This window comes from Anser brachyrhynchus, assembly GCF_964034855.1.
Source record: "Anser brachyrhynchus genome assembly, chromosome: 5".
Lineage (NCBI taxonomy): Eukaryota > Metazoa > Chordata > Aves > Anseriformes > Anatidae > Anser > Anser brachyrhynchus.
This window is the reverse complement of record NC_137699.1, coordinates 29274754-29291716: the sequence shown is the minus strand read 5'-3', so window position 1 is coordinate 29291716 and position 16963 is coordinate 29274754. Positions and strand designations below refer to the sequence as shown.

The 16963-nt window shown below is 45.8% G+C and overlaps 1 protein-coding gene across 8 annotated transcripts in view; it reads right to left on the bottom strand.

Annotated features, from left to right (window-relative positions):
* Positions 1-16963, bottom strand: part of SUSD6 (sushi domain containing 6) — an 81759-nt gene that overhangs the window by 50247 nt on the left and 14549 nt on the right. The window lies entirely within an intron of this gene.

The window sequence follows — 16963 nt, the reverse complement described above, 5'->3', positions numbered from 1 at the left end:
CTGGGCTGCCCTACGAGGTACACGGTAAATTGATGCTGCTATGCCTACAGGAACATGCCACTAAGTTGACTTAGCTCAATGGGGGAATTGAAAGAGACAAAGGCAGCAAAACAATTTTGTTGAAGATAGCATTGATAACCCCATCGGAATTGTTAAAAGACAATGGGCACGGGTACTGCCTGGGAGAATCCTCCCTCAGGCTTCAGCCAAGTTACAAAACTTGTTCCCAGCTTTTTTTTTTCTTCCTTGGCAAAATTAGAAGATGAAAGAGATTCTGGCTAGATAAGAAGGTATCCTCTCTTCCCAGAGGGGAGCTGGTGGTTGGGAAGCTATTTAGACATTCAGCTCTCTGCAAGTTGATTGTTTCAGCACATTCCTTGCACCTGCAGCTCAGGGGGGAACAGCTTTCACAACAGCTTTATAGGCCTCCACCTCCAGAAGTTGACTTGCAACATCCAAACCAGCAAGCTAAGGAGCTGCAGCACCACAGTGGAAACCTTTTCTTTCCCCCCCAAAGGTAGCATTGCAATTTTATACGAATTACTATCTTCAACTACATGCTGCAAGCTAGAAAATTATCCTCTCTCTCATCCCTCCCTCTCCACGCCAGTGCAACCGAACCACCCAACTTGTAGGAACTCCTGCTATCTGGTCTGACCACTGTCGATAGAAATAAATAAATAAACAAACCACAAAGAACCCAAGTTTGCTAGACTGACAACCCTTATCTCAGGGCCCAGCTTGGCATGCTTCAGAGAGAAAATAAAAGCGAACAGGAGGAAAAAAGCGTTCTCCCTGTTCGAGCATTGCCAATATATTGCAAAGCACACACATTTATCAGCAGAAACATACTCTCAGGGAGATAGCGTAACAATTCACAGGTTCCTGTGAATCAAAGCGATTTCCCTGTTTATACACAGGGCTGAGGAGCAGGCTGGTTTCATTAGTGGGTCCTACCAACACGGCAGAAGCCTACAGTAGCACGAGGATAAGGAGTTGGAGCGCTTCGGACCTGTTTCACATGCCACAGCCTAAGCCAAAGGGTTATGGGAGAATTAAAGTTCAAACAGATGTTTTCCAAAATAGTATTTAGTATAGTCAGCAATTCCCTTAAATACAGTAAGGAGAGGAGAGGAGATTTTTCTTGGTTAACTACTTCAAGCCATAGAGGTTGTTTTCTTTCCAACGCGTGTTTTTCAAAACACCTAAATCCGGACAAGAAAAGCCGTCCTCCGTGGCTGCAAAGCCAACAGCCCACGCCCTCCCGGGGAATGCTGTGAACAAGGGAAAGAGCACCCCTCGCTTCTGGTTACAGCCAGCCATCCCTGGCTCTCCCAGGTTCCTGCTACGGCAAGGCGAGGCTTTGCAGCACGCAGCCTCCCCGGGGACCCGCCAGCATCGGTCCCTCTCGCAGCGCTGCCAGCCCCGCTCCCTCCAGCAGGAGCCAGCTGCTCCGACACCGCACGGGTTGGCTTCTGCAGGAACGCCCCGAAGGAGGCATTAACCTCCACCAAAATCACGCCGGCCAGACTTCCCACTCTCAAACTACAGCCAGCCCTTTCCAAGGGTGACGCACTTGCATATGGTAGAAGCTAAGTTGTTTGGAGACCTCTGCCATTTCTCTTCTAAACCTTCAGAAGCTGCCAATTCAGACCCTTCAATACAAAATCACTTCATAAGCATGCACACGTTTTCCCAGGATTATGACTAATTTTCTGATTTTTCTCCATTTTGTCACAGCAGCGCTCTTGGGTTGCCATGGAAAAGTGATCCTTGGGGGTCACACACGCTCAGGACACGAAAACGAACCAGATTCGGGTAGTTCTGGTGCACCAACAAAGGACATGGGATGTCGGGGTGTGGGGACAGTCTGAGACACCCCAGTTGCTCGAGATGCCTGGCAAGGCTATGCTCTGTGTCACTGCTGCTGGAAAACAGGTCTTTAACCTGGATTCTCCACAGTTTGTTTGGGAAATGTTTAAGTATGTTTGGAATGCTACTGGCTTGCTTTTAAATACCATGCTTCAAATTCGCCAAAAGAAAAGGAGTTATCCTCACGCGCATCAAAAATCTCTATTTTAACCACTTCATTTTCCCCTTCCACCGTAGAGAATAACATTTAGAAACTGTTTGCTGCTTCTTGAATGCACACAGCACAGATTGTGCCAGCGAGACGAGTGCCACGTATGCACAGCGTACCCTTTGACGTACCCTTTGAAAGGCTAAGCACGAGGATTGTTCTCGCCTCATGGCCACACTGCAGGTGGAACCTGACACGAGCACTGTGGTTCAGAGTGTTTAACCTTCACCCTCAATTGCTGTTTTTATTTTATCCTTATTTTGCCTGTCTTCAGCAAGCAGTCAAGCTTTGAAACAAGAAAGTCATCCTTTCTGCTGGCTGGTGAGAAAAGTTACAGAAAAGAAGCCTAAGTGACAGCAGAAGAAAGGAATCCTTAATTTACTTACTTCCCATAGTTAAACCAGTTTAACTGAAAGCTTTTAGAAACAGTATCCTATTTTTAACATCTTGGGATAACTTAACAGATCAATTACCTAGTAAGTTTAACTAGACACAGAAAGAACAAAGCATTCACAGTTACCTTCAGGCTGTTTAGAAACCATCTTAATTGTCTGTCTCTTCAGACCAGCCAACTCTCAGTTATCCATGACAATTGGAAAAGGTGGAAGAGGAAAAGAAGAAAAACTAAATAACCCATGTAAAGTCAACACCTCCCCGATAACCAGATAATTTAGAATGTGGGTGCTCAGTAACTTAAATTTACACCTTCACCTTCGGATTATAAAAAAGGCAGATCTTTGCATAGGACAGGCACAGCATAAAGCAAATGCATTTCAGCCCTCTATCCCCTGCTACAGTGCCAAATCTCTAAGGCAGACAGAGCCACTTATGCCAGAGACTGGAATCGGCGCTCATCCCCCTGCAAATCACAACCTGACTGCAGCCCGTTGAGGGACTTTAATTGTTGGGTTTCACACTTTGTTGCCCAGCTGTGTCAGAGGGTCTGGTCAATGGCCTGCAATTCAGCTGTTTTCTTCATATTTTTATCTTGTTTTACCATATAAATATGTTGTTTAACCTATTACCAAGGTTTCTGAAACACCAGCACAATTGTTACTGCAGAACTCCCATTTTCAAGAGGGAACATCAGTTTGCTCAAAAAAAAAGAAAAAAGTCAATAACTTGTTGGAGAGCTAAATTCTGAAACTCCATTTTAATCAGTCACAGAATGGTTTGTGCTGGAAGGGACCTTAAAGATCACCCAGTCCCAACCCCCTGCCATGGGCAGGGACACCTCCCACCAGACCAGGTTGCCCAAAGCCCCATCCAGCCTGGCCTTGAGCACCTCCAGGGATGGGGCATCCACAGCTTCTCTGGGCAACCTGTTCCACCTGCATAATAATGAATTTCTTCCGAATATCTAATCTAAATCTCCCCTCTTTTAGTTTAAAGCCATTCCCCTTGTCCTATCACTGCACTCCCTGACAAAGAGTCCCTCCCCAGTTTTCTTGTTGGCCCCGTTTAGGTACAGATCTCTGATAAAAGGCACACATCTATCTCCCCACAGCACCATTAAGGCACACTTACGCTTTAAGCCAGGAAACTAGATTTTTCATTATCGGATAACCAGTCCACTACAGCTGGGAGAGTCACACCAACACTGCTGGCCCGAGTGAATAACCCTGCAAGATTCACCAGTCCCACGGCTTATTGCCCAACCTCCTCCTCCTCTCTACCCTTCCTACCACAGTCTGAAGTCCTGTTGGCACCTAGGTCACGCTTTCGCACCACTCCCTCGCTCGCCTCCTTATCTCACTTAGCATTCTTCAGGAACTCATCCCGAGGTTAGTCAGCCATATTCTTCTGCGGGCTAAGGGCAGGGACCGCTTCCTTCCTCCGTCGATCCTCCTGCCATGCTAGCAGCTTCCCCACTGCGGCCCAGAGAAACGCAGAGCAGGCTCAAAGAGATTCCTCAGTGAATCAGAAAAGCTGCAAAACTGTAATTGTAACGGTCCCCTTGGAAGTAAGCAAGAAGAAGAGGCAGACTTCTCAAAATAAGGTGTGCAAAAAAAGGTATAGGACTGCCAAGGGGACAAAGGGGCAGCACTGAGCACCCTTTACAGTCCATTATGTGACAGAAGCTCTGAAGACAGTAGTGGATTAACCGCGAGTGTTTTTATCATTCCTCAGCCCCATTTGATGGGCGAGGGAAATTTTAAACGTAAAGAAATCCAACAGAACCTGATATATTGTGGCTGCTCAGGGCACCTTGCTTGCCAGCTTTCTCAGTTCTCAGTTATTCAGCCAGTGAAAGTGAACAAGAAGGAAGGCCTAGAGCCGCTCTAAGAAACACTTGTGCACATCCACGCAGTAGCAGAAAGAATAAAACCTCAGATCCCTTCTGCCTTACCCCAATTATTTTTATGCAGTATCCCGTTGAGAACCACAAGACACATTTGGGCATTTTGAAGCAGCTTCATGTAGAGGAGGAATTGACTGGGGTTAAGCCAGCAAAGTGAGGGGCCCCTGATCCTCCGAAGAAAACCAGAGCAAGCATATTTTCACTGGCAACCTTCGAAGTCTATTGCTACTTCATTCTCAGTTGTAGTTCACAGATTTGCACCTCCTACAGTCTAAATTGCCATTTCATTCCCTGGGTGTGGTATTCCAAAGATTTAAGAACCAAGCGAGCCACACTACCCTGATCTTCTAAATAGATCTGTGTGCTGCAGCACCAAGTTCTATCTTCACAGGAAAGCAGCAGAGCAGGCCTCTGAAAAACGCACTTTACTCGAGGACCGAGTACATCAGACCTCCAACTGCGGGGGACAGACCATTAGCGAGGTACTCTGGTCTGTCAGCACGCAGTAACTGAAACACCATAGCTGCTGAGCTGTACAATGTTTTCTGTTTAATAGACTTGTTTTGCCATCCTGTGACAGAGTAAAGGGGACACCGCAGCAGAGCTTGCTCCAAGACCTGTTTTTTCACACTTGCAAATGGCACTCTCGTACCTTTAGAAACAGAGTCAGAGACAAATAGGTCTTGTGAAAACCCTTTCCCATTTGCAAGTGCTATCGTTGACATGCCAGGTCTGCCAGTTGCAGGAATTTTAGGTTTTAGAACCAAAAAATACTACCCGATTTTCTTTGCCTTGGAAAGTCAGAGAGAAAGTCCTACATATCATTAGCTCCCTAAATTTTAAGAAGTTTCCCTGAAAGTCACAAGTTGTCACTGGAAAATCTTTCCATTTTACTTGGGAGGATGCATAGAAGAGATCAAAATCTGATCATCCTTCCAAACCAAGGAAGGAGAAGATACTTTCAGGCAGCTCGGTTGCTGTGAACTTCCAGGCACCAGTAGGAAGGAAAAGCAGAGTCGTGGAAGGATATGGGAGAGAGTTAGAAAAGTTAATATACACAACACCTCCAATGCACAGCAGAGTTCTGTGCTGTTACAAAAATGCTTATAGTGATGGGGTCATGTCACCAATGAATGATGAGAAACTGGTTGTTAAAAAAAAACTGTATCCACTTCACTGATTTTTTTGGGAGCTTACTGGCATTTATTCAATACGGGATACAGTAGACACTGGGGGATAGCGGAAAATGTGTCTCATGCAATCTTTCCCAGCTGATTTTTTTTTTTTTTAAATATGTCTTTATTTGGAAGAGCATTCCCTTTGGAAACTATTGTTTCAGCATTTTTCCCCTGCTGCACTGCATCACAGAGGCTGGGTTTCATATTTTCAGCTTTAATCAGTACAACAGCACATTTACAGAGTACCATATGCACAAAATGTTCCAGAAAGCTTTCCAAAAATAATAAGTCCTAAAAAAGAAAACTCACAGTAAACTGAAATGGCTTCAGGGAAGGAGAATAAAGAAAAGCCATGGAAAGCCAGAACCTCTTATAAGCACATACAAGCTTGAAATGATACGTTTAGTAAGAACAGGATTCTCAAAGAGGCATTGTATTGGTTGGGTTGCTTTTATATCCAGGAGGTTTTTCTCATTTATGCAGCTGTGTTAATCTGTATCAGGGAATACACCACAAGGTATGTATACAGTAAAGGTTTATTTTATGAACCCTCACTACCAGAATGTAGTTCTCCCCATCCATTTGTTGTGCTTCCATTTCCAGTGATGTGGCTAAAAGCATCAGTCTGCTATACACACAGCTGCAGTATCACCAAGCAATACAGCCATGTCAAGAGGACACACAGTTGGGAAATCTTTTTCCTAAGCCCTCCATGTAGCTTCAGTGAGTCAGTTTGACATTTACCTAGTTATACTAGTTTTTTTGTTTGTTTGTTTGTTTTGCATTTAGCCTTTATATTTACTCCTAAAAGCAGACCATCTTCAAGGAGTTTAGGAACTGCCATCCCAGACACGAGAATGTCCACTCACCACTTCTAAAGGATGACGACACTTGCTGTGTAGCGCTTATTATTTGTATCACAGTTTATACAGAAAGTTCTTCACAACAGACACGTTCCAACACCAGACCCTTCCAGGATAACAAATCCTTGATATCCGGACATCTGTCAGTGCAAAGCTGTTTTCAAAGATAAACGCACACAGAAACTGCTCTGAGAAATACGACTGTCCCTTTAGTACTCTGAACACCGCATCTTCCAACAACCTAGCACTGCTGTACTTCTTAACTTACTCGGTTTGGTCAATTTCGAATCCTGGATCTAAATTTAATCCTGCGCTTGGGATCCTAACACAGAGCTGTCTCAATAGCTCTTAATCATTGAGGGGAAAAAGCAGGCCTTCAGGAAGTTCTCAGCACCACAGCTCAGTGTGGTACCTATAGCTCATTATGTCCCCTTGTTCTTCTTAGTAGCAGCCAAGCATTAAACGTTTCCTATGTAAGATGCACCATTCTCACACCACAGCCATACACGCAATTGCTCCAAACGCTCACTGTGACAGAGACCGGTTACGGGGGTGTTGGACACATCTCACTCCGCAGAACCCAGCCACGTTTCTCTTTGGACAATGCGCAATTTAAAAAGGAAAATCCGATTTTGCCTTCTCTAACTGGTTTCCCTCAACAGGCTAATTTAATTTGATTTTCTAACAGCGGATCAGTTTTAATTATATTCCTATTTGAGGAGCACAAGCTGGACGCATCAAACCAGAGAGGCACTCTCAGGAGGATCACTGCCCACCACTTCTCACAGGTGAGCGTACACACACAGAGCAAAGAGGCCGGGCGCTCAGAGCAGAGCATCCAGCCCAGGTCACTTTGTAATAGCGCAGCACGCTGTTTTTCCTGTGACCTACAGCCACGATTCAAAGGCTGAGCACTAAAGATTCCCACCATTCAGCCGGGGTGGGAGAGAAGAAATGAGCCAGGAAGGAAAGAAGTACGATTCCCCAGGGTTAAACCCGTCATGAATCCTGTAACCTGAATTTCAGTGGAAGGCCAGTTTGGTCCTCAGGGTTCTCCCTTGTTTATAAGGCAGCATGAGTCCTTAAGCCTTTACTGACCACTAGTCTCATCCACCCCTTGCACGTCAGTGCTGCCATGGCTGGGGCCGAGTTCCACAGACTAGCAGGGGGAACGGGGTCCTTGCAGCAGCACAGCACCAAGGCTGGTGGCAGCAGGAGGGGAAAGGCACAGAACTCCCACCTCAGCTTTGCTGCTCAAGGCTGTAGTGCACGGAGCTGCTCCGGCTCGGGTGAGCAGCCTGTGCTGCCTGCTGGGCCGAGAAACCGCACGGGCTTCTTGCTCCTAAATCGTGCTCTGTCTTCAAGGCATTAAAATGTAGCAGAGAGAATTTACTGTGTGTTAAGATGCTCCAGATCAAAACCCTCCACCTAAATCAGGGCTCTGAGTAGCCTGGTTTCTATGCAGATTAAAAAACAAAAAGCTGGGCGAGAGTGCTCGACTATAGCCAAAGGCAACACAGGCTTGCCTGGTTAGAGGTAGTCAAATGAAATCAAAGTAGGAAAAGAGGGAAAAAGTTACAGAAAGCAGGACGGCAAAAAACAGCAACTGGCTTAGGCAGTACAACTTACATTTTTGTGCAACAACGCAAAGGGCTACAAAGTGCTGCATATAGGCAAAAACAATGCTTGTGCCAGCCACCCTAGGTCAGAGGAAGAGGTACCCAAGAGTTAAAGGACACGGGTTATTTAACCTTCTGCCTAACACCTCTGCTTTTTCACCAGACAATCCAGTACCACACAAACACAGCTAGCATTCACCCAGCCTCCAGGGAAAACCCTCCCAAAGAGCAGATTCCCTCCCGATACTCACAGGGGCAAAGACAAACACTGGATAAAGCAGCAGGCCTCTCGCAGGGGGACCACGGGCCAGAGGCGAAGCACCCCATCAGAGATAGCTGCTGAGCAGCTGCCTGCAAGGTGACGCTGCCCACCATCCCCAGCCAAGCACATCACTCCAGCCACTGCCACCTGTGCCCTGAAGGGGCCTACTTGGATTTGGTGCTCCTCCAGGCACCCTGGGCGACCACATTCAGGCCACCAATCTATTGTCACAAGATACGTGCTGGCAAAAAAATTCCCAGTGACCTCCACTCAGCTTAACCAGAAATGTGCAGCAACTCCTTTAAAGGGAAAGATATTTTTTTTCAGGCATTTTGCAAACAGCTATGAAGCTCTTGCCACAGCCAATAATCCTTAAGCAATTTCCTGTCTCTGGAGGCAAGGTTTGCCCAGAGTGAATTGATTAAATAAAGGTTATTAAAATTAGTATATAGTAAGCTGGTTTAACAGTCCCCACTTCATGTTTTTACCTGTAACACACTGCTCCAAGCAGAAGCACAAAGTTCAGCTACAAAAGCTTACAGGACAGCGAAATTAACATGCAAAACCAGCCAAACTGTAAGATGAAGATTTAAAACTCCTTTCAATGGCAGAGGATTTTCATGTTCATTTAATCCATTTCCAAGCGAGTTTCTCAAAGGGAATTCACCCAATCCCTTTATTACTGTACTCCTAAGATTAAATTTGCTTCCCCCATTTTGTGAATCTGACACACAGTTTAGTCTTAGAAAGTCAGCATCCTTCTCACCAGAACTGTTCTCCTTTTGCCTCTGCAGCCTAAGACTTTGATGCAAAACAACAAGCTAAATCCACCTGCTCCATCATTCAGTATCACCAACTCTCACTTCTTTTAAGGCCAAACATTTTAAATAAAAGCCATGCAGAGAGACAAGCGTTAGTACCTACAAATGCTAGGGGTATGTGTGGGGTAAGCAGTTAGCCTGACAGCAGCATGCGAAACTTGCTCAGCAGTCCTCTGGCATTTCCTGAAAAGAAAGCAGTAGTCACCCGATGAAGGAATAAGAGTAAAATAACAGCACTAGAACAGTTTAAGAGGAACAGAGCAACTACTTAAGGTGTGCTTTACACATACTACAAAAACCTGCACCTTGCAGAAAGGTAGAAACGCCCACATATCGGCACCTGTCTTTCATGCACAGGTTTATGTAGCTTCTTATTCCTCTTCACAAGAGAAAAAAAATGGGCAGAGTTTCCAGAAATGGTGTGTGCACAAAAGTGACAGTAAAGATTTTTTTTAAGCTAACCTCATTTCTCTTCACTACACGAACAGAAAAACAACTGTTAAAAAAAATAAGGTGTTAGCTGCAGCTCCATCTAAAAAGTTGTATTGCGAATGTCATGTACAGCAGCACTCAAGAGAAGCTGGTGGTCTGTCATTTGCAACTGTCCAGGCTTCCAACAGAGCCTTCAACATCGCTTAAAAGGCCACTTAACAAGCTTCACTTTATCAGAAGGCTAGCTTCCATGTGTTTTTATACAGATTCTGGTTCACCTAAGACTGCCTTTCTGGGTGAGCTGAGCATGACATTTAACAGATGTAAGCAACGCAGTTGCCTCTCAGCAGCAAACTATCTTCTTTGTCTGCCTTTGCACTTCTGGGTCTCCCTTCCCCATGAAGCAGTCATTGTTTCACACGCTGGGCTTGCCTGGAAGAAGGAAGTGGGAGGAGGACAAAAAGAATCCTGCATTGTAGAAAATAAATAGCTCCATTAAGGCTCCAAAGGATGCTGTAAGGCACATTTTGAGGAAACCACTCTCCTTACAGTACACTGCAGAGCACAACAGCTATAAGGAGCCCTCCTTCCCCAGCAGCCACATCCTCTTCCCTAGCCTTTAGCAACAGTGCTGCAGCCAGACTTCACCTCCCTCCACAGCCCTCCCACCACCTCCAAAAAGTGCCTCTGCAAGTCACTGCAGAGGGTGCCTCACAACACCCCTGCAAATGGAAAGAGATCCCAGTGAAGCACTATTACTGCCCCTTGTCAAAGTGATAGATGGACAACCCACTGCCAGCAAGGACCAAGCCCAACGACTTACTTCGAAGAGACCAAGGTTAAGTTTCACCTTCACTGCCAAGCATGACCATGCTTTATTTACACCAAGGGCACCAATAGTCTTCACAAGTTCCTTGCATGTAAACAAACCAATTCTAAATAAGCTAATTACATTTTGGCTGTGTTTGGTATGATGCAGATGTAATAGGGCAGGAGTTTCAACTCTTTGCAGAAGCACTCCCATACACCTTGCTACAGGGTGACATCAAGGTTTCTGACCAAGGAAAGCTGCTGGCTTCTGTCTTCAGACCAAGAGCAAGTTTCAGCCTCAGACCTCTGCATCACAGAACATCAAAAGTTACCCTTCTCAACAGGTAAAGGCTCTCAGGAGGGAGGCCTCTGTAGAGCTGAACGGCACACCCTTAATAACACCAGCATCTAGAGAACACTGAATTATTACTTGGAAACACTGGAGGTCCTTCATCCTGCAAGGACAGAAGCAGAGCAGTTGAAGGTCACAGTGTCAGCAGCTGCAAGAGGTCCAATCCCAAGTTTTCTCTCTTTTTTAGGGGGCGAGGGTAGATGTGGATGGGCTACGGAGGAACAGAAGGGGGAATAAGCTTGACCGTTGGACTTTCTACCCACATACAGCCTAGAGACTCAGAAAGGTATACCACAGAAGGAAGTCTTGATGTGATGAGAATGATGAAACATGGGAGAGAGAGAATCAGCCACGTGAGGGCCTTTCCATTTCAGAGCACGGTGATGCTCGATCCCCACTGCACATTCCTGAGAGTGCACAGTTCACCTGCAAACCAATCATCAAAAGCTGACTACACACGTTAGGTCTATCCCTTGGCTTGCTCTCCTCACCTACAAGTAGCCAGCAGACATTATGCAAGCCTTTTGTTCGACTAGAATAGAGTTGGAGAAGATTTCCCCATAAATAACAAATGGGGGCAAAAAAATTGGGAGCTTCCACAGGTCTAGCAGGTCTGTTTTTCTACGTTTGAATGCTGAAACATTTTCCAAAAGAAATGAAAGCCACACACTTACTTAAAGCAGCATCTCCTTTGCCTTACACAGACCACATTTATTATAAGATAAACCGGCTGTCAAATATAAAAAGAAAAGGTTACATGGCATTTTAGTTGCAGGATCTTTTCGTGCTGTGCATAAAAGCCCCCCAGTCTCTCACCCTGCTTCCTCCTCTTCTGCATGCACCTCCCTCATCCCCCACCCAAGGATGTGTCCCATCCCATTCTCTTTAACATATGCTTTTTAATCTTTTTGACACATTACAGATAATTGTTCTGCCTTGCTGTGAAAGTATGTGCAACAGGACAGATGCACCCTGGAAGCTCAGGGCACACACCAAAGGATAAACCTTTGCTTCAGACAGGTATGTGAGTAGGATAACAAAACCTTCTCAAGCGCTTCTTGCCTCATTAGCATTTGCAGTGCAATGGGAGGCACAAGTCTGAGACTACAAATCGGACCACACAGTGCTAGGTGCTGGATAAACCCAGAACAAAAAAAAAAAAAAAGACACTGAGCTGCCATCACAGAGAGAAACCACTTGGTTAATCTGAGCCACAAGTGGTTCCCTGTGATCCTACTCTCAACAGCAGTTTCTTAGAATTTAACCCCTGGAGAAATCTAGAGCTATTTGGTCTACTGCAAATGTGCAGAAAGATCTGAGCCACGCCTGTTCTTAATGCTCTCTTTGTTCATTACAGTGAATTCAGAGGATTGAGGAGGAAATTAAAAGGTCACTCAGATAGGTGAGCTATTTCTGTCTCAGAACATGCCAATAACTTGGCTCAGATGCAAGATTCAGAGAGCACGACTGCTTGGAAACAGGCTTCCTCAAATTCTTATCAGTAAACATTCAACTCCCTTTTTATTTTTACAGCTACAGTCACTGACATCAGATTGATTCTTGTTAATTTATAAAACCAGATTTATTTCAGGGAAGATTAGGACTGCATGTTCATTACTTTCTTTGCCATTGGCTCTCCCTTTCTGGTTCCCAGCTCTTTCCCCTCATCTTCAAGCCTTAAGACAGCCTCACCTCTGCTTTCCTTTCTCTTTTGTTTCTTAAGATTACTACCACACCCCCTTACCCTCTCTGCACACACTCCACGCTTCACACACAAGCAAACCTTCCCTCTCCCCCAGTTCCTTGTGCTACTTCCTCAGCTGAACTCATTAGCGAGGTCTCCAGGACTTCCCACGACTGGAAAATCGCCCCTGGGCATATTGGAATGAGTTTGTAAGGTTTTGAGGGCAGTTACTTTGTGCATTTTGCAGAGGTGCCGTGCGGCTGCAGCATTTGCAATCGAGAGACGTGCACGTGTAGCTCCCCCTCAGCAAGGGCTGAGCTGCGCTCTCGATTCTCAGAGTGGAGGTGTGCTGCATACTGGTAACAGAGGCTACACTCCTCCACCTGAGGGGTTATCACCACCCCACAGGTACCTGCCAGAGGTTTCCCTAAACAACCACAGCTTGGAACACAGAAACCTCCTGCTCCAGGGAAAAAGGAGCAAACCTGCTCCTCTCTAATGCCAGATGTACTTTCAGAGAGCCTGATGCTTCCCCTCGTGCCATGGTATTTAATATTTTTTTTTTAGCTGTTCCCCAATTTAGTTATGCCTCCTTAAGAGGAAGAACCTGTGCACAATCCTACACCCTCACCCTTGGCCGAGATCAAGAACTGCTACCGAAAATACCTTTCAAGGCTTGATACCAAGCCAAAGCACGGCTGCGGCATGGACAATAGGCTACTGCAATAGCAGTGGCAAGTATAACACTCAGAGCAGTAGGACAGAAACCAAGTTTACTACTAAACATCTCCAGTCCTCCTGAACATGAATCTTGTCCCTCAGTTTAAGCTTTTTTTGAGAGGTTGTACATTTTGGCAGCAGCACCTTGAAGACCTTTGTACTATAGAGGAAAACATTAAGAGATCTCTCTTTGATATCTTAACATTTATCTGGCCTCTACTTGCATTCCACCGCTCCCAGCATGGCTGTTCCTCTCCTGATTAAGGACAGAGATGAAATAGCTGCCTCCCTGCGTTTTTGTAACTGGCCCCAGTGGAGTTCGCAGGATCCTGCTCCTGCTCCCAAACACGGCTATCGGCAGGTCTCGCTCCTCTGGTTTTCTCTTCTACTGAGGAAAGCATTAAAATTTTAGCGCAATCTATTGTAACTAAATCGCTCTACCATTAATCCCGATGTCCCCAGATGCACTTTTCCTCCTGACAAACAGATCCCTAGGGTTTGGGCTCCTACACAAGCGGATATTTAACACAGCGTGGCCCATGGCCTGGCTCTGCCCAGAGGCCTGACCAGGCGGCCACGCCGCTTGGGGCTGTCTGCAAGCTGCACGATTTTGCACCTGAAGTTGCCTGCAAGAGCACCTTGCCTCAATGAATGTAGCTACTACTAGGCCTCAAGTGCTAAGAAGCACAGCACAAAAGGATCATTGGGGAGCCCCTATTGTAGGTGTATTACAGCCCGAAGAGAAGGCAGCCAGCCCCAAAGCAGCCCGAAGCTGTTCCCTCAGAAAGCACTACCATTTTCTGAGCACAGAGGGGAAGGACAGTTCCGTACCACATCTTCCTGCAGAACATGATCTGGGGCAAACCCGTCAGGCCCAGAGACAACCATCTACCTTCCCCAGTTTCCTTCACCAGGACAGAAAGAACCCCTCCTCTAGAGGTCCATGCTTCCCCCCAGGGGGACCCAACCCACACCACTGCCTTCCACAGTAAAGCAACAGACAAGCATGTCAGTAGGCTGGGCAGGAAAACCATGCTAGTGCCTTTTCTGTGCACTGTATCAGCTGCTGAGAACAAATACTGCTCTCTACACACACACTGAACTGTTCCGGTCTTTTATATATGGAGAAAGTTGGTATCCACATTCCCTCAAAAAAGGAGAACCCAAACTATTTAATATTTCTATTTTGCCTTAAGCATTCCCATCAGCATACATCTCACTAACCTAGGGGAGAACTTTCCTGTTAAACCACAGCAGCTTCTTTGATAGTAACAGCAAACCCTCCTCCACATTACAGAAATCTAAAAAAAAAAAAAAAATCTACCATCATATTCTGTTTGACACCCTTCTTAGTAAATACATCAATCCTGACACACACTTATCTTTACATGCAGAAGACTAGCAAGTGACATCCCCTGAAAGGGGAAAAGAAAAATTTTTGACCAAGGCTAGATTTACAGGAAAAGGGGAAGAATGGTCTTTATCTATGCCCGGTTGAGATGCCGTCTGCTCACAACCCTGCCTGCTCCAGACGTGCACACACGCCAGCAGACCTTTGACACTGCCTTCGGGGTGGAGAAAGGTGCCTCTTCCCACCCGAACCTCCCCAGGAACGCAGGAGATGCGATTTCTGAAGGGCTGAGTCACTCTCACCAGCAAGGACCAAAGTCTCGCTTGTGTTGTGTCAACTGCTTTAAACAAACAGGAACCCCACGCAAACAAAGACACCAGGAACAACTCCTCACGGCTGCACTCTTCCAATCCCTGCACGCCAGAGCGGGGGACGCTGCGGTCTGCTTGGCACTCCCAGATGTTTGTCTGCTGCGGCACATCACCACATGCCCTTACCCTCCCTTACTAAAGTGGAACAGTACTGACAGGTACAAACAATTATATCGGTAGGGAAAATGTAAAAAACAACCACGCGTGGAAAAACATCCCCAGTTTCTCACTGAAACAACAGTGTTCTGGTATACAAAGTGAGGCAGATTTGCACAGAAACTGCATTCACAAGCAAAACCAAGCTAAAATAAGCCACCACAAGGAAGGTGGGGTGGAACATTGTTTTATACTTAAGAACAAAGTTCAGAGGCCATAAGTAGCAGGAAAACAGAAGGAGAAACTATTCAACTGAGCACACTGAACCAGAGTTTCAGGGTCAGTTACCATCTATACACACACACTTCAGTTCCACAGCTCAAGCAACATTTTATGTATGTTCCCCCATGCCCTTTATTTTTCAATGCCCATTTAGAAATTCAGAGCAATAACCTGATACGCTGGAGCTGTGCTATTACAGCCCACTGCAGACAGGATAGAAAGAAAACACAGAGAATTTGTGTAACAAAGCAAAACAGAGCAAGAGAGGAACATCTGCTACGTTTACCAAGAGCACCATATGGTCTGTATCTGAGGTACAGAGAATGAGTTCATTCATATTTAAAAGCAAAAGTAATAGGTCACTCCTTCCAAGATAAGAGGGAAAATGCCTATTTCCCAACTCCACTCCTCCAGCCCTATCATCCCCAAACCAGATTTCCAAACCAGATATGGCTTTCTGAAGAACTGGTGCTGCCAGTGCTCTGGCCTGGACAGTCAAGCTCAGAGCACTTCATTACAAGATGCCAGACTGAGGAGGGTGAGAATGCCCCTTTAGCAGTTTTGTTCAGCCTTAACACAGCCTGCTTTATCCACAGCCCAGTCAGAGCTGCAGTGCTGAATGACTAAGTTTTGTCACTAGATTACAGCAATGCTCTGGAGCTATGATGCCTTTGGCAGTAGAGCCGATGGTTAGCACAGTAAATCTTAACTGCTATCCCGGAGCCATCTCTAACTCCTGAAAGCTCTGCCCTTAATCGCAAATACAGATGGCTCAGTCCTAAACACCCAAGAAATATCCTTCTTCAACAAACATGGCAGCATTGCTTTCTAATGTCCTGCCAGACACAGGTGCAACAGCTGAGAAGGTTTCTACTCCAGCAGTGCTACCCCACAGGGGTCTGCCACACCGCAAAGTTGTGATACAGGACACAGAAGTCAAGCTGGACAATCTCAATACATCCTCATCATCTCTTTAAAGAACATGTCGGTTTTAATTTTCTTCTATTTGATCACCTGTTGGCAGGTATCACTTGGCTGTGAAAGTCCTCTGCAAGTAGGTAAGATCCCTGGTACTAACAGTCCCTCAAGAGCTGTCAAGATACAGCACACATGTTAATTCATTTTTTGTAAGAGTCCCTTTTTCCCCAATAAGGCCTTGCCATATTTGCTGGCTCTTTATTCTTCCCAAAACTTGACTCTGTACTTGCTCTCTGAAATTCAAGTATTCGCTTTGTCAATTGAGTTTTCATTGCAAGAAACGGATGGCAAAAAAGGATTAGAAGGATTTTGCAGCAGTGCTGAGCAGCCTAAGCCACAGAGAATGGTGTATAAAAGCCTGCTCTGACAACCAAGTGCCAGGAGTAAATAAAATGGAAAATGACAGGCCAGATTAGCAAGCGCCAGCGTTAGCTCCCAGATCCACCCAGGTCACAACATGTCCCTGTCTCCCCTCTCCATCCCTTTAAAGCACTCCAGTCTGAGTCCTGGTACATGGCTGCCCTGACATCTTGCTGTGTATTTGGCTCTCTGACCATGGAAGAGAACTTGGCAAGAAACCCAGGGATGAACACTCGTAAAAAAAAGAGCAACCCACAAGTGTCTTCAGCAGAGCCAAGCATTTGCTCAGAGGTACTCCTATGTTCTTGGTGTGTAGCTCTCATATGGACTTCAAGTCCCCTGCCAAGCAGCAAGACAAAAAAGCAGTGCAGCAGAGATGAGACATGGACAGCAACTGTGTCT